This window comes from Hetaerina americana, unplaced genomic scaffold (assembly GCF_022747635.1).
Source record: "Hetaerina americana unplaced genomic scaffold, ioHetAmer1.1.p SCAF_10, whole genome shotgun sequence".
Classification (NCBI taxonomy): Eukaryota; Metazoa; Arthropoda; class Insecta; order Odonata; family Calopterygidae; genus Hetaerina; species Hetaerina americana.
This window is the reverse complement of record NW_027286070.1, coordinates 41,818,359-41,839,140: the sequence shown is the minus strand read 5'-3', so window position 1 is coordinate 41,839,140 and position 20,782 is coordinate 41,818,359. Positions and strand designations below refer to the sequence as shown.

General features: G+C 37.2%; 1 protein-coding gene across 1 annotated transcript in view; it reads right to left on the bottom strand.

Annotated features, from left to right (window-relative positions):
* The window catches only part of LOC139698690 (uncharacterized), a 629,080-nt gene that overhangs the window by 223,358 nt on the left and 384,940 nt on the right, over positions 1-20,782 (bottom strand). The gene's annotated exons all lie outside the window — the stretch shown is intronic.

Genomic DNA, 20,782 nt, shown 5'->3' with positions numbered 1-20,782 from the left:
GAGTAAAAGTCACCAGGCACAAGATTACTTCCCCAAATTAGATTTTCCTAAATAAAAAAAATCCCAAATCCCGGAAAGGTGCAACGCAGATTTGACGCTATGAGAACACCTTTCTCAGGTGACTCGCGAGTAATGGAACACGCGCCGAAATAATTGAGCCGTACTCGGCATCGAACATTCGCCTACTCTCCTTCCTTCCTGCTCTCACTTGCGGTAGGACTTGGAAAACTCCGAAAAAGCCATTATAAAGAATAGTTGCCTCTCTGATATGGGTGTGGAAATTATATTTTCAGCCAGTTCCTCCCGCCGATTTTCACTTTGAGCCGGTAAAAAGACGCTTTCCCCTCGACTTTCCCATGGCAATTCACCCAGCGTTTCACCGCGACCCCCTTTAACACCTCCCCATTCCTTCTCCCTCCCTCATTCCCTTTTGCAAAACCCATTATCGCTCCGTAATGGAATATTGGTTGTGTGGGAGGGGTGTCCGATGTGGCGAGGAGAAATTAGGGGTTTGAGGCAGGGGAAGGAGGAGAGGAGTTTGGTCTAGATGGAGAGAGAGGGAGCTGTGAAAGGGTCATGGTGGAAAAATGGTGGACATCAAAATGTACTCTGCTGGGTAGGTTAATGGAAATATGGTCCGAGGACGTCTATCATCACTTGGAAGCTTATTCTCGCCCGGGATGGAAAGTGATACCTTGAATTTAAACTGGAAAATATGATACCCTCGGCGCCCACGAAAGAGAATCAAGCACAATTGCATCTAAAACGCTATCGAAAGGACTGTTAATGCATAAGTTCTCATTTAATGGCTTGCTATTGACACTAATTTAACCGTTGATAATGTTAATTTTTCATCGGTGCGTATCCATGACGCAAGTTAGAATTCATGCTTTTTGGTCACTTTGGTTAAAATAGCATTTTTTAAGGCGTCGAGAAAATGATAAACAAAAATATGTCATCAATTTTGTGTAAATAATTGGTCAGAGGAAAGATTTCTTGAGACTTTTACCCAAAGTAAAATGATCCATCTTTTCTTCACAAATTATACCGCAAAACTTTTAAAGTCAATGTATAAAACCACGAGAAGCAGTCAAAACTCAAGATGTAAAAATGTCAAAATATCGTAAAATACAGGATATGTAAAATAATTTGAACAGTCATATGTATATAATTTGTTTGATAAAATATTTAGTTGATCCACTATATATATATATATATATATATATATATATATATATATATATATATATATATATAATAGTGGATCGACTAAAATAGAAGCATTAACTAAGAATGAATATATGTAACTTTTGGGAGATGCTGAATTCCGTAGCAGGCCTAAAGATTAATAGAGGGGCGTAGTGAAACGTTGCAACGAGACCGATAAGAAACCTCATGTAAAGCGTTTTTTTCTTCTTATTAGTTTGAATTAATAAAATACCTAATTATGATATATAAGTTCAACAGGTGATAGAAGAATGCGTTCACTTTGACACTTGATTTATATTGTCTAGCTTTGGGTAAATTAAAAGGATTAAGCTATGATTTTTATGACCACGGAAAGACATGATCTACCGTATAAATGTGAGGGTTGCATAATCCTCGGAAACACCACCGATTGTAAGTGTTTTCCACGATCGTCTAATCCTTATTCTGATCTCCACAACCACCATCAAAATCTTTCGGTTTCTCCTTCTTAGTTGGGATCGGAATATGCAAAATGATCTTGGACCCTCCTCAAAAATATCACCCAAGTGACTGGCACCACTGGTACCTATACACTAATGGGGCTTGCCATGGGGTTCGACTGCCGACTTAAAATTCACTGGGTCAACATGAGAGTTGGCCGCAGTATGACTTATCCTAAGCAAACTTTCCTCCTCCGTCTCGGCTAAAATGAAATATTCAACTCAGGTCGAGAGGGTTTTCATTCTTCCCTTAGGTTCATCTTGGACTTTGTAAAGCCTGCTATCAAACTCCCATTAATTCTTGTGATGTTGGTTATCATATTGTAAGTTACGATTAGCTAATATCAGGTTTAGAGGTTTGTTCCGTGATGAATAATTTATCACTTCAGACTGGGATATTTTTTAATTGATAAATGAAAAAATTCCGTTTTCAAATTTTGGAAATCAGGATTTAATTGGGCGTCTCATGCCTTAAAATTGCTCCCATATTCTTATCCGTCTTTATACTTTCACTTAACTAATGCGATCTTTTAGCTCCTTTCTGGTTCCCCAATAATTATCCTTTTAGACTTCGCTGGTAGTCTCTCTTCTTCTTGATGTGCTCGTTTTCACTTTCAAATTCGTTGTGGTTTGAATGTATTCGAAGAGCAGAGAGTCAATCGAGCATGACAAGCAACATATTTCGTCGGATAATGACAAGCGCTGCCCTTACTATTACTCACATTTACAATTAAATGGCGATAAATATTTATTTAGGTTTTGCAACATGATGCTACAATCGAATGCCCATCGTTAAAACGAATTTTTTAAAGACGCACTGAGATCTAATTACCCTCGAAACTTCGGGTGGCTATCCAACCCGAGGGACGATAAGAGCGTTTTTGACGTTCGGAGCATCGGGACCTTAATCGATTCACAATTCTAGGATCTAGGTTAACCCCTTTCACTACTAGTAACGTAGTCTACGTAATTGGCTTATCTTAATGTAAAGTGACACTTTTTTTTAGAATTTTAGCGTTAATTTAGCTTTGTGCAACATTCCCAAACACCTGCTGAACCTTTTTGCATATTGTCTCTCACTCGAATTAAAAGCTGTCATCTAATGACTGATTTCCAAAGTCAATTACTAACCAGTTTATCATTTTGCAAATTCGCAAATGTATGTCACAGGGATTTATTTCAATTAAACTTACACATGTTTACTGTAAAAGCCATTTTGGTTCGCATAACGGTATGCATATACGAGGTCAGTTCAAAAAGTATCGTAAATTTTGAATTTTCGCGAGTTGCGTGTATTTGATATTCGATTTTTTTGTAGCATTATGTTGGTACTTATGTATCGCTCTTATGCCGAAACGTTCGGCAATTTTGAATATTCAGTTAATAGTTGACAGCTGTTTTGCTTGGACGTGTTTTGGCTTGTCTTCGATTTTTGCCTGTTCCAAAAATTGGATCAAAGAATCTGTATTAATTTTTGTTTGAAACACGAAATTAAGTACGCGGACGCATTCCAAATGTTGACTGCGGCATATGGAGAAGCTACCTTGGACCGAAGCAACGTTTATCGGTGATAATAATGTTCTCAGAGGGCCGAGAAGATGCGAACGACGAAGAGTGTGCCGGATGCCCGAGCACAACAACAGGCGAAGTGAAGAAAATAGTATTGGCCAATCGTCGGATTACCGTTAGAGAGGTTGCTGAGGACCTAAACATATCGATTGGATCGTGCCATTACCAATGATTTGGGCATCATACGGGTTACCACGAAGTTCGTACCAAAATTGCTCAATTTCGACCAAAAATAGCAACGCATTAACATTACCAATGAGGTGTTGAACTCTGTTCCCGACGACCCAAATTTGCTCTGGAGGGTCATAACTGGTGAAGAATCATGGGTTTCTGGTTATGACGTGGCAACGCTAGCTCAATCACCCCAATGGAAGCTGCAGCACGAGCCTAGACCGAAAAAAGTTTGGTGGAATGTGAACGTTTAGCTTACAGTTTTCTTCGGTTGCAGGGGCGTGATACATAATAAGTTCTTGCCATGAGGGTAGAACGGTAAATAAGGAATATTACTTGCAAGTTATGCGCAATTCTGCGTGAAGCAATCCGCCAAAAACGCCCGGATTTGTGGAAGATCAAAAATTGGCTTTTGCACCATGATAACGCCCCTGTCCACACATCGTTACTTGTGCGCGGCTAAAAACAACACACTAATGATGCCGCAGCCACTGTATTCCCCAGATCTGGCCCCCAGTGACTTTTTTTTGCTCCCGAACCTGAAGAGGCCCATGAAAGGACGACGCTACGCTACGATTGACGAGATCTGCATCGAAGGAGGAGCTGAACAAGGTCACAAAAAATGATATTTTGAAGTGCTTCGAGGAATGGAAAAAACGTTGGCACAAGTGTGTAATATCTAATAGTGATTATTTATAAGGGGACAAAATAGATATTCATGAATAAATAAATAATTTTTGAAAAACCCCAAAAGTCGTGATACTTTTTGGACAGGCCTCTTTTATTTCTTAATAACCTGTTGCACTGTAGAGCGCGGTAAAATGTTTATAAACTCATAGCCATCCCAATATTTTGTTAATTCTGAGGACAGAAAATGATACTATCGTCATTGTCGCACTCATGGTGTGGAAATCACCATTAGGGAAATAGCTAATGAATTCACGTGTGACGGCGATCAATACCAGAGTTTCTCAAGGCAAGTGTATTAATAGTATCACTTCCTTTCCTAATTACTCCTTAAAATGCCATCAATGTTTAATTTTGGTGGTTGGGAATTCCAATACCTACGTTTTCTGAGATGGGTCTTGCGTGACGCGTCCCAGAATTATGAACGAATAATATAATAATTATGCGAAAAAGTCGATATTCATGCAGGAGAGGGCTTGACCATCCCCTTTTATCATCGTTAACATGTTTTTTGACTTTTGAATGTGAACTTTGTCTCTTGGCTTATGAGTTTGTTGTCCTTCAAACTAAACTCAAACTCTAGGTCCAGCATCAAACTCTTGTGCTAGAAACTTTGCCCTTTAATAAATGGGTAAATTAAGCAAACGTACCGTTTTCTTCATTCTCTCTTTTTTAAAATCGAGAGACGGAGCAATGTGGATATTCATCAAAACGGATTTCACCATGAATGGCTTTCCTACCTTTCATTTTCTCACCAACCCTTTTGCATTTCACCCGTTCGTATCGTTGCATTGTGATCGAGTGGCCTTAGTCTTAGAATGTCTACTTCTACATAAATACCCCGCCATCTACCGGTAAGGTGGTGTTGTTGAGGGTGCAAGCACTATGCGGGAAGGGTAAAGGATTAGGGAGAGGAATGTTGTTTAAAGGATTAGGAAAAGGGATATAAACATCAACTAAAATCCCAGTAAATACGTGTATGTTGGTACAAATTTACATGCGTACTACCTTGAAACAAAGCTCCGAATGTCTCAATTTCATTCATTGTAAAAGTGCTCGGTTAAACCATAAAGAAAGGAATTAAAATGAACCACAACCACTTATACGAAGAACACCACCATGCCGGTGCCAGACAGGTGTCTCAGCTTGATTTCCTTCACTTTCTCTCTCTATCGACCTCTCTCTTTGTCTCTGACTCAAATCAGTAGTATTTGCACCGGTGTTCATGACACCTTCGTATTCGTGGAGGTACTCTAGAGCCAATATTTCAACACAATCACCCCAATCGTAAACCCTCTAGCACCACTATAACGTACTCCTCCCAGTATGTGGATCTTACCAACCGTTCGCCCTTCTCATGCAACCTATGACCGTTGGCCTTAACCTCTGAACTTAGTCGCGAACGAGGGTCTCCTCGAGGCTTCATTACCACACACGGGGTGCGCCGGTAACGATACATTCTCTCTCGTTTCCCTCTGTAGTAGTTTCGCACACGTACTGTCGGATGTTATAGCACACCCAATGCCACTCGGGTGCTTGCTCCCTCTTAAACCAGGTTGAAAAAGGTAATTAGATTCTTAAAGTTGTAGTTCTGGTTTTCTCCGGATCTAGAACTGAATTACATAAGCTAATCTAGACTGTCCGTCCCGATAAACTTTGAGTTACCTAAAACCAAATAAATATTTCTACTAATTAGATATTCAGCTTAATTAGACGGTTCTCAACATGGGCTGGTAGTATAAACAGCTTACGTTATTAATGAGATAAAATTCAGTAAGTTGCGATATCTAGGTAAACTACTATCCTTTTACTGTTCACGAAGTATAGTGGGAAATTGTTTTGATAATTTTGGTTAATAGTGCCAGTTGATAAATCCTTTACTTTCTCTAACCCGTCTATGCCAATCGAATAAATGAAAATCAGGTCTCTCGTTTGTGAGATTGGATTGTTTCATCACGCATGAGTAGGTCTCATCCAAGGAAATCACATCTTTTCACAGTAAATAATTAAATGGAATACACGAGTAAAAATTGAGTACTCTAGGAAAAATTTCATCCTGATAAAAATAATCGGATTTCATATGCTTTTCTCGTAAAAATAACCGCTATATAGGATTTAAAATAAAAAGGAGTCTCAAAATTCGTATGATTGATCGTTTTTGAAGATAATCCTTGCTGTCTGTGTGACTCAGGGGTCTCAGTGAACAATTTTAAAATGGCATTGAAATTATTTATTTTCAATCACCTCAATTGACAAGGTATCAATACTAAAGACGAAAATTGAGCCCTTAGCCCTTGTGAAGCCATGTTATCTATACCTCTCTGGCATAAGGATCTATTTTGAACAGTTTTGAAATTCTAAAACCAAATAAATTTGATCGGAAGAGTAAAATATGGTCAAGGTGAGGATCAAATGTGTGGCAAAATAATTACAGGCAACGTGAGCACGAGACTGTTTTACTCGCAGGTGATCGATATCAAATGTGAAATCGTCCTCTTGACAGTGAAGAGTAGCCTGGCCACATACTATGTCATTTGCATTTTTTTTACGTGCGTCCTCTGCTCGTGAAAGCGCCAGTGCGATATACCCTTACGTCACTTCACGAACAGCCTATCAATGAAGGCACGACATATTCGCTGATAAATTGGAAGTGCACCGATGACCATCAACATGAGCCATTAATTGGAATATGAGGGGCAACCATAACCTGTTCGCTCACTCCATGACGATGCATCTGCAGTCGAAGGCAACAGTTGGATTTGTTCGGTTTACCACCTGATTGTTGATCAATTCAGAGATTTTTTTCTTTTTAGTTGCAAAAATTGCAATAGCGCAGACGTATTATAGAATTTTTCAAAAAATATATTCTCCTCTTTACTAGTTTATTTCATCATTTTAACTATGAATAAAATTTGCCAATTAGCTTTTAGTTAGCCATTGCCATAAAAGATTCGCAACTTAAACGATTTGGGGCACTAGTAAACGGCAGAGAGAGGTTACATATAAGAAATTGATGGTTTTTAGGATTTCTAGGTTTATTAAGTTCTTGAGAGTCCAGTTGGCTCATCAAAAATTTAAAATGGCGGTGGCAACTCCGTTATGACCTCAGCGCCAGTTAAAACTTCCAGGTGGTCACAATTCCATGAGTGCTCCCAGGAGATGCCGACGAAATTATTCAAAGCTCTATTTATTTTGGAATGTAAACTCGCAGAGGAAGGTGAACAAAAGCAGTTAATGGCAGTAAGAGGCTTATGAGATGAAGGCATTGCCAAAAGGATGGATTCAAAAGTGAGATAACAAATTATATTAATTTGAGGATATATTTACAGTTATTTAATAATTCCTGCTCTTAAGCACAGATATGCTCTAAGTTATGCTCCTGATTAAAAGTTCGTGGTTAATTATTGACGGTCTATTCAGCTGCTCATTTATTTGTTCTATACTCTACACTGAATCAAGCCAGATATTTTTGGGATTCTACATTATTTGAAAATAAGGACCTTTTTATACAAAAATTCAATTGATGTGTCATATCGCAAGAAAAATCTTTATTCTATCGGGGTTTGTTTTATACATTGCAAAATCAGAAGTTGTAGCAAAAGATTTTATAATTTAAGGAAATGTTTCTCGAAAAATGTTATCCTAATTACGTCAAAATGAAATACACTATGTTATCCCACAGAAGAGCTTTATTGTACGACCCGGGTTTCGTCGAAGATCGACATCATCAGCAATAAAGCTCTTCTGTGGGATAACATAGTGTATTTCATTTTGATATGAAGCAATTCCACAAAGTTACTATGGATACAATTAACCAGATCCTAATTACGCCCAAAACGAGATTGTACAAAGTGATTTTAAAGTACCGGAACAATATTTAAACAAGTGATATGCTCAAAAATTGTCTTTGAACATTAACAGCTTATGATAAATTATTTATCCATTAGTTACTTTCGTTATTCACCATTAAATTCTTTCAAATTTATGAATGCAAGTATCTTATTAATGAATATGACATTTATAAACAAGATGGCCAAACACAAGATTTAGTATGATTTATTGTGCTTTAAAAATACTATGGTCTAAGGTCCTGAGGTGAAAATTAGGATGCGAAGAGTTATTAGATATTATATTAGTACTCCAATTGTTATTTCATGTATTGATTGCTTTATTTGAACTTTATTCAATTTAGGCAAGCCAGGCTTTTCTAGAAAACGACTCTATTGGGCAATAATTAGGCTGGGAAATAGGTTAAATCAAAATGCTCTGTGTATTGTAATTCCTAACAGTATTTTAGAAAAAACACACTTTTCTTTTACCACAATTTGCTCGTTCTTTGGATTTTTCATGATTTTATTGATAATGTGCCTTTCTGAAATAATTTTCAAAATTCGCAGCGCTTAAAACGCTCCCGTTTGAAACCAGGTCTGCTACATGATACATATTTATTGAAGTTAACAGCCATTCGAAATCATACATTCCGCTAAACAAACTTTAGCCAAAGGTATATAGACGATATATGAATATAGTCTGTGCACTATTAATTTGTAAACCTAAGTGTGGTTGGTAATCTCACTTTTAATAGCAACGTATTTCAGGAAATCCGAATATTTTTGCCTCTCCACGAATATTTTCCATCCCACAGAAAGATAAGGAACTTTAATTTTTTTACCTGCCCCTTTTTTAATTCCCAGAGTGGTCTTTTAGAAGAAATGCCAGATAATGTCATGTCACTTTCGCCTTCTAGAATACATTACAGTCCTTGTTTACCCATACTTATCCACTTAAGTTTAATATACATCTACATAATGCCCGAAAAGGCACCACAACAGCGACAGCGGGGGTTGTTAGGTCACAAGCCATGCATTCACTATAACTACACAGATAGGTCAGTACGATAACACACTCAAACAAAGTTATTCACACGGAAGAAGCCACTTACATTAAAAAATGTTCAATAATAAAATAGTTCAAAAAAATGATATATTCAAATCATGCGGGAACAATGTAATAAAAATGGGTCTATTTAAAATACATACAGGATATCGACAGAATACTCGAACATGTACGACCATTAATAATTATCACGTTAGCGCCGGCCGATCATATAGTATTTATTTTAATTCCTATGATACGAGGATAACCTCCAACCTACGGTCAATTAGCGGTTCGCATCCCGATTCTTCCAATAGTTTCGTGACACTGATACCGTATTCATAACAACTTTTTGCAAACCTAGCTGGTTTACTTTGCACTTGATATACTCGTAGAACCAAAACTAAGCCTACCTCGTAAGGATCCCATGTACTTTCGGCGTAATCTAGGTGAGGCCTAATTATTGTAAAATAACAGAGCTTTTTACCCTCTCATTTAATTTCTCAAATATCCTTTTTATGAATTCTAACATTTTGATTTGCTATTCCGTAAATTTTTCAAATGTGTTTTCACCAGGACATATCCTTAGTTATCATTACACCGATGACCGATTTGTAGATTTATTATCTTGGGTTCCTGTATGGTGTGTTTTCAAATGAAATACTCTTTCTCCAATAATTTCTCAACACACATTTCGTCACATTTAATTCTAGCTCCCATTTCTCGCACCACTTTTGGATCGCACTAAGATCATTAGATAAGGGTTATCTATCTTTCTGGCTGATAATGACCCACCAGATCACTGTATCTTCAGCAGAGAGACGGTTTACTGAAAGCCTATGAACTGATATCATTAATGCATAAAATGAACAGTGATGGACCGGTAACGCTTTGTATGGCACACATGATGAGATGCTTACTGTTCCGGATATATTGCGATCCTTTACTCCGAGCATATTAAAAATTGATGAATCTAGTCTATAAAGAGTACTTATCCCGTAGCTTACCAATTTTTGGAGCAAATTTCTATGAGAAACTTCGTCGAAAGCATTTTTTAAATGCATAACAATTGCATTTAGTGTATTATTTTCATCCAAGACCAATAGATCATGAACAATACAAAATTATTATTATATATATATATATATATATATATATATATATATATATATATATATATATATATATATATATATATATCCTACCAAACCGACCTACGGGTTGATTACTGTGTTTATGGTTTTTATGGTTTATATGTATAAAAACACACATATATACATACACACTCAATTTTAGGGAAAAAAGCATTAAAAATATATGCAGTTTCATATTTGGAATATTTTGATGCCATTAGCACCTCTTTTAACTGACGGGTGAAAACTAGTTTTCTTTCTACCGGTGAAAAAGATAATTTTGTCACGAAGAATTGAAATAGGAAAATTGTGTTTTTTTGCAATCATATTAGTTACTGGCCCTCCAAAAATTTCAACCACGTAAGAGATATAGATCAATAGACTTTTTATGTTCTTTTGTTGTAGATAAAACGAACGTAATTGACAATTTGAATGTAAAACTATTCAAATTGCTTATAACACTCATTGTCACCCAAGTGTATTCCCACCAACCAAATCGTACCCGTTCAATTAACCATCCTTTTTTTATTTTCCTCACATCTCTCCTGCATTTTCAGTCACTCGATAGAGGTTTTAGCCTGAGTCCATCCCGCCCTGTGAACTCCCTCCTTCCGCTCACCCTCGTCAGACATTCCCAAACCCACCTGCTCCCCACACCCTCCCGCCTGCCTGCGGGCGACAATCTTTCTGATGTCCCCGTGTCTGGTTTACGCGACGACCACAACCCCTCTTCCTCTCCGAAGAGTCCTTTTCTTCTCCTCTTCCACCCCGGGATTATCCGAAATGGGGTGGGTGCTTGGGTGCGGTGAGTGAGTTCGGTGCGTCGTCTACCTCGCCCCATCCCGTCATTTCTCTCACTTCCCATTAATTGCCTTCCTCACGGAGGTCCTTGGGTCACTCTCTATGACCTTTGAGGAACCCTTCCCCAGGAGAGGGGGAGGGTAGGGCTAGAGACGTGCGTTAAGAAGGATATGAAGGAAAGTGTGTGCTGGGAAAGGCAGTGGGTTTACAGATTTGTTTTTACTCTTTGGAGATCTCAGATGTTCGGTGCGATCGTATGATCTTGAAAAACCTCTCTTGTTAAGTCATCAGGTTTTCAAGCCCGAACTTACTGAGTTTGAACAACAAACAAGCTTGAGGCAGGAATCAAAACCGCAAGACAAGTGAAATTGATTTTGTATTTTAATTGAGAATCGCGATATCAAGGCCAATAGGATTATATTATGCAATATCATTTTGCTGATATTAACTATACACTACTATTTTAGGGGTTGCTAGGAGTATACTACTCTTTAAGGGCCACTAGGGATACGGTTATAATATTTGAAGGAATCATTTTATATTAATTTTTAATTCACTTTTAGAGTGCCTGCATGAACATTTTCATCTACTCGTGGTGTTGTTTCAAGTTCAGGAAGCCTCTAATGATTAGTAATGCCAGTTGCTTATATGGATATTACTTTGAATTATGTTTAAAATACATGTAAATTAAAAATTAATTATGATTATGCGTAGGATTAGGCAAGGTAGAAAACAGAAAGAGAAAAAGATAAAGTTTTGGGAAAAGAAGGGCAATAATGTTACAAACCAAAGTATAGTGGTATTTAAGATACCATGAAATTATTTGGTGAGATAATTTATTATATTCATTAAATTATTTTTAAGCCTTCCCATTCATTTAATACTATGATTTTCTCTCTTTTATAAAGAAGAACTCTCTGTTAAAATTAAAAAAAAATATTATTGCAATTATATCTTGGTTCTCAAAAAAAATTCTCTAAATGATATGAATAGAGCTATTATTTCTGCACTTCTGCACGAACTCCCTTAGGTATGGGCTCATTTCTCGAAGAACAGAAATACCTCTGAGAATCCGCGATGTACCATTTCCTTGATTCTTTATATGGTTGTAACGTTACTGGTAAGATGTTATGTTTTAAATTCGTGCCATATTCTACGTAGAGCACAAATTTATACTAGTTCGCCGCAATGGAAAAATAAGTGACCAGTGTGAAGATATGATAATAGTATTCCCTACTCATACCGCATTACAGATATATCATTTCATTTATAACATTAGATTCAATGTGTCAACCATTGAATTAACGATGGCTGGAGGAAATAAACATTGCAAATTACTCGTCAGTGGGTCGTTAGCCTTGGCTGAATGGTTTTAACACCTCATTCAATGGTATAATAAAGCTGATTATTTAAGAAGATGAGAGAAATTAGAGAACAATGTTAACGTTAGGAGGTAGCTACATTAAACGTCTTCTCATGTACATGTATTCTCTGTTTTTTCGTGGAATATTTTATTGAATTATATAGAAATTAAGAAATATGGCGGAATTACATGAAAAGCGAAGAGATTTATCGTCAGTAATAGTCAATTGTGTTGAGATATGCCGGAAACTTCGACTAATTTGAAGCGTTTCCTTTACCTTTAGTCCTCCTTCTATCTAAAACAGTACTTTGAAATATTAACAACCTATAAAACCCTATATAATATTTTAAACTAAATAAAAAAATAACCTATAAAATATTTTTACAGGAAGAATGCCGGTTTCGACACCTGGGGTGAAGCCTACGACGTATTTATCCGGGCAGTGGCTTTGTAGTTTTAAAATAACACAGTAGATTATCATGAGGAATTTTAGGTTAAGATGAAGATTAATTTATTGGCTATTATTTTCCTTTTCGCTCTGTAACTCTTGCTAATCTCAGGCAAATAGGTAAACATTTCAAATGAAATTAAGCTCTAAAAATATGTTAACCATAGTTTACACTAGCATGAGGACTTCGGCTAAAAATTGATTTAGGGTTTCCTTTCATTTTTACTTCATGGGATTTATGAATTCGAGTTTACCCATTTCCGATCGGAAATTCTGCATTTTGGATAAACCTTAACTGAATATCCGTAAAGTGAATTGATATTTTTCCATTTCGAAACGACTTCTGCATTTGATGAAAATTGAACTTCCTTTGTATCTTTGAAACATTTACTGCATTAGTATTGACATGAATTATTAAATCATAAATTATTATTAAAAATCAATATTATTCTTGATATATCAATTATTATTTTTGTTCATATTTTTATAACTTAAGTCAATCCAAATAAATCCCTGAATGAAACGCGAAGAAACCGCTGGTATGCTGTGCTCATATATCGTCGAATACCATGTGGAAGTTTTAAGGTACGCTCATACTCTACTGACAATTACTCGTATTCGAAGTCAATCCGTTCAATGGCCCGCGGGAAATTGCTTGCCTGAGGTATCCCCTCGCGTATGATTGCACCCCAGGTGCCACCTGCCTCCGGCTTCCAATTCGGGCGGTGACCTCGGGTCTGCTGACGCCCCCCCGCTGAGGGGAGGGTCACCGACCAATTGTCCCTGGCCTCCTCAAACAAGCTACGCCCTATCGAATCGAGGCGATTCCTCGCCCCCTTGGCGTATAAGGCATAATCTTCCTAACGGCCCCATACCTTGTGCCGCTCCCCCGAAATGATGGACGAAACGGTCAAACGCTCTCAGCTTACCTTCTATTGGGCGGGATTTCTATCACATAGACTGAGCACACATGAGTCAAAGCTGCAATTTACCTTGTACGGACCCCTCATTCACTATTCAACGGCGCAGTAATCTAATTTCGGACGTAGGAATAACTCTTGAGAGTTGAGTGGGCATACCTTTGATGACCTGGAAAAACGAACATCATCACTCTGAAAATGTCTAAATCATTTAGGAAAAGTAAATTCTCAAACTCGATACAAATGCAAGCAAGTTAAAGCTCAAAGGGCTTGTTAGAATTTACTACCACTGATAATCAAGTGATTCAAATGAGAAAAGTGTGATGATGAAAGCAATAACCTCATTCAACGAATCACAGGATGTGTTCATTGGAATGATGGAGAAGGATAGGTGAAGTTTCATGTCCGAATTAATATACTCTCATCACGCTAGAATGCCAACACCAAATGACAGAGTACTTGGAAGTTAACTACCCATATGAGTGCTAAGTATGGAAACGCTATCGATTCTCGAAAATTCAGCAAAGATCCTCGGTTTTAGAACCATGGAGGTATATCATCCGACTGACCTGCTCATTCATTAACGGTGATGTATTTTTCCATTTTCCGAGAGTACTAAACACTAAGAAAAAATTGAGTAGCTTCAGGGCGTGATGTGATGGATGTCGAACATAATGAATAACTGATCGTAGCACTTTTCCACTTGATAAGTCAAGTGAAAAAGTGCTACCATTATTTATCCAATACTAGACGCATTGAATTGAATCTGTGGCTATAGAATTTTGCATTCTCATATGATAGAAATGTTGCATTTTTCAACGCAAAGAAAAGAGCTGGATAGATATTGCTCAAGTCCGCTTTGCAAGACGGAAACTGTCATTATTATTATATAAATCTCGTTGAGATTAGGTAATTTTCCTGATGGTAACGGTCAAGTCTGGTCAACGTTCACTTTTACAATGCACGTGCCAAAAAGGACTTACGAATTGGGAGGTACGGGGATTTTTTCAAAGTGTAACAATCGCCTTAGCAGTGATGGATAATATCATGGTTAAAAAATGATACAACTACATTCTTATGCTTTCAAGGGTGTGAGTGGAGTAGGGTTATCCATCCTTCCTATGGGAACCTCAACAGTAAATCCACTGGATCCATTAATACATGTACCAGTACTGCCTCAATGCCATTCCCTTACCTACCCTCATTGGGAAACCTATCTCAGATGGCGCAGTTGAACTTATCTGTCTGCTCACAACATGATTTAATAACCGTCAATACCACCACTTAAATACTTCAGTCACTGATCATCTGTGTCTGAGTCAAATCCGTGATACATAATAATGACAAATCGGCGACATTTGGATTAATCAGAGAGCTCCATGCCAAAAAAATCATAGATCGGCGGATTGAATAAAGAGGTTTAGGTATGAAATAAATTGCTTTCTTAGACTTTATGTTTATCAGATACTGAATGTTTACGTAATAAAACAATGAAGGGCGTAAATAGGAGTGGAAGGGAAATGGGAGTGGAAGGAGGAGAACAATAAAATTAGATAAGAGGATGAAGAAAAGGTACGGAAATGTAGAAGGAGCGTGAGGAAATGCGAGGGGTGGAGCGGTTTGATTTTCTTCGGGGAGAAGAGAGGTAAAAGTTGTCAGAAAAAGACTCTAGGCTCTTATAATAGCATAGGTTCGAGAACAATGTCGTCCTCCCTTTCCAATTACAACTCCCATTCTTCCTAGAAACTCCTTTTATTTCTCCTCGAATGCGGAGCATGAACATTCTTCATGGTGAATTGGAGGCCTATAGGCCGACAGGATTGGAGGGAATATTTATAGGTGAAGTTTGCCAAGGGATTTTAATGGAGTGAGATTCGAGACATGGTGGATTGAAGGTGAATTGAGGGAGGGCAGAAGGAATTGGGAGGCAATTTGGGTTGCAGTTGATACAGTTAGCGGAGTAGGGGTTAGAAACCTCTCGTACTACATGTTCTTAGAACAGCACGCGGCCTACACGAGGTTGACCAAAATCTGGAAATTTGATTGACCTTTTTGGAGTCTTTGTCTCACCGAATTATTAGCAAATATATATTTTTTCATGCAACGATACACATGCATGGGAAAATTAAAGTATTTTGGCAACTACAAGGACTATTTTAGTTTTATACTTTTGGAAGGTACTATTAGTGATAGATTTTCGGAAAAATTGGGTTCCCAAATGAGAACTTAGACTCAGGGAATCGGAAACTGTTAGATTGAATTTTCTAACCAGGAAAATTACAAAATACTTACATTCAGAATAAAATCTTTCAGAATGGACATTATTAATACATTTCAGGTAAAATGGTTGCCACAAAAGGGGTTGGATTTTATTTTTCGACTGCATGGTTCGTCGTAAACGGTATATTTACTTTTTCTGTGAAGCAGCTATAAAAACAGCATAAATATTCCGAGATGGGATGTGAAAATTATTTTTTACTTAACTTTACCGAAAAAATTAACAATTTGAAGAAATCTTACTCATAATATTCCCCCATTGGCATTTTTTGGGAATTATTTCCATCGCCAAATAATTTTGATAACATTCACATTCTTGTCCACAACTCATGTCTGTAATAATTAACTTAAAAGAAAGAATATGATATTAAGCAGACATTCAATTCAAATAAAAAAAGCATATTAAGTTAGCTTTATTTTAAATTGTGTTCATTCCGGACAGCCACACCCATTCAATAACGGTCTAGAAGCTTCTTAATCCCGTCGGCTAGGGATTTGAGTTTCTCTAAAACCATGTTCCTTTTCCCTGTAAGCTTTAAGAAAATGAGGATTATACATAAAATATCTCTAAAATCTGGCCGAAGATAATCGTACTAAAATATTTACCCTCCGCGAAGAGTTATTAGTTATTATTCAATTCATAATTCAAGTTTTGTATCAGTAGGCGGCTTTTGATTACGGAATTGGGTTAGTTTCTCACAAAACATAGATTGGCAATGAGGGCTTCATATTTTGGCTTTTTCATTATTTACTTTTTCTATAAATTTCATTTAGCAATTTTCTGACACCAAAAATGTCGGAAATCTAATTATCAGTCAATTATATTGCATTACGTTTTCGTTTACAGGATATTGCATTGATGATACCTATGAAAAATATTTTGAAAATATGTAATTTAGACAATTTCAGGGCTCTACTCATATATCTCACTAGATGTGTTTGCAAGGTAGATGCAGGGTCAGACGTGCGATTTCATGAAAAACCTCGACTGATGATCTAAATAATCCTTACCTACCTCTAAATTTGTCGTATTTTTACTTTAAGCTGATTTAAGAGTTTAGTTCAAACAGAAGCCAAGCTCATTTCTGGTATGATAACTTTCAAGAACGCCTACGCAATTAGTCGTATGTGTAGTAAGATAGAATTACACTTGTTTAATCGCCCATATAATATGCCTTACATGGCTATCAATTTCATCTCAAATCCGTCAGCTAAATTTCTTACAATGGTAACTATTTATGGCGTAATGTTTAGACCCATTTCCTCTTTTTGAAGTCAAATCCACAACGTCAGTTTAAATGTATCTTTGATATATTTGACTTATAGAGATTCTTTAAAGGATTTAGTACTCTTGGTTAATTACTCGTCACTTTAAAAGCAGTCCTAGGGTTGAATAATATACATAGACTATTTTCATGTTTACAGATACTCTTCAATTGGGAATAATGCATTAAAAATGTACTTAGATAGCAAGCTTTAATTGAGTAACCGTCCTACTTAGGTACGGTGGGGAAGGAGGAAGGAAGCAATTGCATGTTTAAGGACATCTACATTTACATTTACAAAATACCCCGCAAACCGTCGCCAGGTCGTGTTGTAGGGGGTGGTTGGTCATCAGCCATTCTACGTATTTTCCCTTTATTTCCTCATGCACCTCGATCCACCAAAATCGCGTGGAAAGGGGGCGATGACCAAATGTATTGTACATTAAATGAGTATATATTATTCAGCATTTGGCTTAATCTTTTTCGGATATTCCAAAAACAAAACAAAAATATTAATTAAAGGTCTTATGGCACTCAAATGTATTGCGAAAAAATACTAAAATAAGACTCCGCATGGATCGAGTTCATTTATTTTTTGAATTCCCTTCCAAAGGAAGGATGAAGGATCTCTCAGTTGCATTCTTACTTAAATGAGGTAGACCTAAGATATCAATAAATGGAACATCGATTTTCAAGTATATTAAGGTGATTTATTGATGCAATGATAGACTAGCTCACTGATTTGCCATTACGTAGCTCATGATAATTCTTAATTCCGACGGTCACTTGCAGCCATATAGAAAGTTTCCTGGAATTTTGTTTACCATACATCGCCTGGATTTTAAAGTCTAAGAGTTATATTCTGGGTTCGGATTTTTTTAATAGATCGGATCTAGATAAACGTCTAGAAAAACACTCTAAAGGAATGTAAGTACAGGTAGATCTCTCTCATTATGGATGGCAGCAGTAGCAAAATAAAATCGAATGTGTTATGCGATATTCTGATAATGGATCGGATTGGTGCGGTGGCTGACGTACGGGCTTCCCACCCAGGGGGCTCTGATTCGAATCACAGCGGCGGCAGATATTTTTCAGTGATATCCCGATCCCTATTTGAGGTGCTATATGGAGGGCACTTTGAATCGTACGTCGGATGGGACGGTAAGCTGCGGACCCCTTGGCACCTTTCGATAATGGTAGGCTAATGCCGACGCCGGATTTCTCTTCACCCTTTATCCTTACCTGTCTATCCCTATTGGCGCAAATGACCTCAGCTGTCGATCGTCTTCCCTAAAGCTGCTATGACATTCTAATTAAAATGGGATGCATTATTGTAGGATCATTTATAAGAAACCCCGGCCTGAATTTATAGATTTTTACCCTATGTAATTGCTTTATTGCACAGCTTTGATAGTCATTTTGATGTTCAGGCAATGCTTTGTCTTTCGTTTTTCAGTATCATCACAATTATGCATTCGGCACATATGAAATATAACGAGTTTTATATAAAATCCACGACGAAACTGATTTCTATGAGCTCATACTACAGAAGCCCCAAATTTGAGACACGTTCGACTAAAATCTCCACAATTGCTAACAAAAAATTACCTCCTTCTTTGATGTCGTATCGTGCTCTAGCCTTCACTATTTAACTAAACTTCGATTTTCTAATTTTGGTTTTTTGTCGGATGTAATAATCCATCGGGTAAGAAAGCTGGGCTAACCGAATGGCTTGGGTACGATTTCAGATGACGCTTCTGATCATCTCCTATATTAATTCAAGTTTTTCGATTTTTAGTGTACCAGATCTTCCTGGAAACCACAGGAAAAGAAAAAACTCCCCGCCCTGATGTGTGAATTTAACTCGCCGTATAAGCCTTAGATTCGGGTGTACTTAATATCCATCTATCATACCAACTTTCGAGTTGGTTACTGCGTTGGTTTTTTTGTCTTGAATATTATCTTGATATGATTGTAAAATTAACAAAAAACTAAATGATTGTATTATGTTTAGTTTTGAAATAGGAAATGAGAAACATGACAAAAGCGGACTAGCAAAAAAAAATTACGGGTAATGCTTACATGGAATGTGGACCAAGGAAGCGTGGCATGATTTGAGAGCGTTGATAATGTGCTCAATTGATGCAACCCATTGGATATACCTTTTCCGTCGTTCTTATTTGTTTACGCAGCTCTTTTGTACATTTTTCAAGGGCCTGCCATTTTTCTGAGGATATCCGAATGACACACCGCGGTAGTTAAGAACGGTGCAAAACTGACCCACATCAGTAACTGTTGATCGATAATTCAGGTGATAAGCTGCAATCCGCACACGGTGGGGAAAGCTTTTCCAGTAGAGCAGTGAGGTCATTTTCTTCCCCTAGCATGGTAAACTAAATAAGTCAACATCTTTATTTTCACGCTCTCAGGCAACATTACGAGCAAATGAGGCTCGTCCCTGAAGCCCCTCCGTGGTAGGGCAATGATTGACCATACCTGGGTCTCTGATCCTTAAGAAGTTTCGTAATGCGTATTAAAATTTGCTCTCTTATAAAGAAAATGACGGAAATTTATGCCGCTATTTAAAATCTATTTTGACCTGACTGAGTCAGGCCTCGGATAGGTACTGGCCTCGCCAGACTCAGAACTCATGACAGCCATGGAGGTAATTTTCCGTCTTAGGGATCCTTTAAAATGAGTATATATATTGAACTTTATGATAAATTATGTAAGTGTGTAAGTCTTTATTTAGAAACCTTTAAACTCGTTCTATAAGGTTTCGTATCTTTTGGAAGATAAAATTCACTGCGTGTCATCTCTTGAACCTAAACTTGTTAACTTGTAGCTAAAAATTCCTGATATCTGATGCATTATTAACCTTCGTTGGTTCAATGTATAGAGTAACGATGTTTTAACGTGCGAAAGTTAATATTTCAATGTAATGATATATATTTAATTTAAGATAAATCTAAAAAAACAGCCAATTTTGACTCTTTACACTGGGTTATAAGCGAAATAACAACAAAGATTAGCACGGGTATCTGGGACTAATTGAGTAGGAAACATAACTTGATGGGAATCGTACCGCAACTTGTGGGGTAGTGAAAACCGCACTCCGCTTCCAACGAGACCAATAGCTGCGGTTGATGAACTAGATGAACTTCACTTGGGAGAACATGATTGACCTGCATACTTTCAAAACAATCCTCAGCCTATTGTTCAATGGAGTGCCATCACAATCTTATGGGTGTCATTCGAATTACGAGGGGTCAAAAGGTCACCTAAATAGGTCACCGATAAAGTAGGTTCCCTGCACTACATTGAAAATTTCACTAGAAAAACTTTCAAGGCAAATCTCTAATTAACTCCATGTTAAGTATCTTTAAAAAATTAATTATAGTCTTGATGAAAAATTCCACGAACAATTACGTTGGAATACGGTAATGATAGTCGAGTTCAGTTATATCTCATTGATAGTTCAGATTCTTTTTTATTATGCTAGGTTCTACACTATAGAGATTATTGATAACGGTGGGATATAAACATTAAAGAGCTATCTTTGAGGCAGATGTACGTATGAATTAG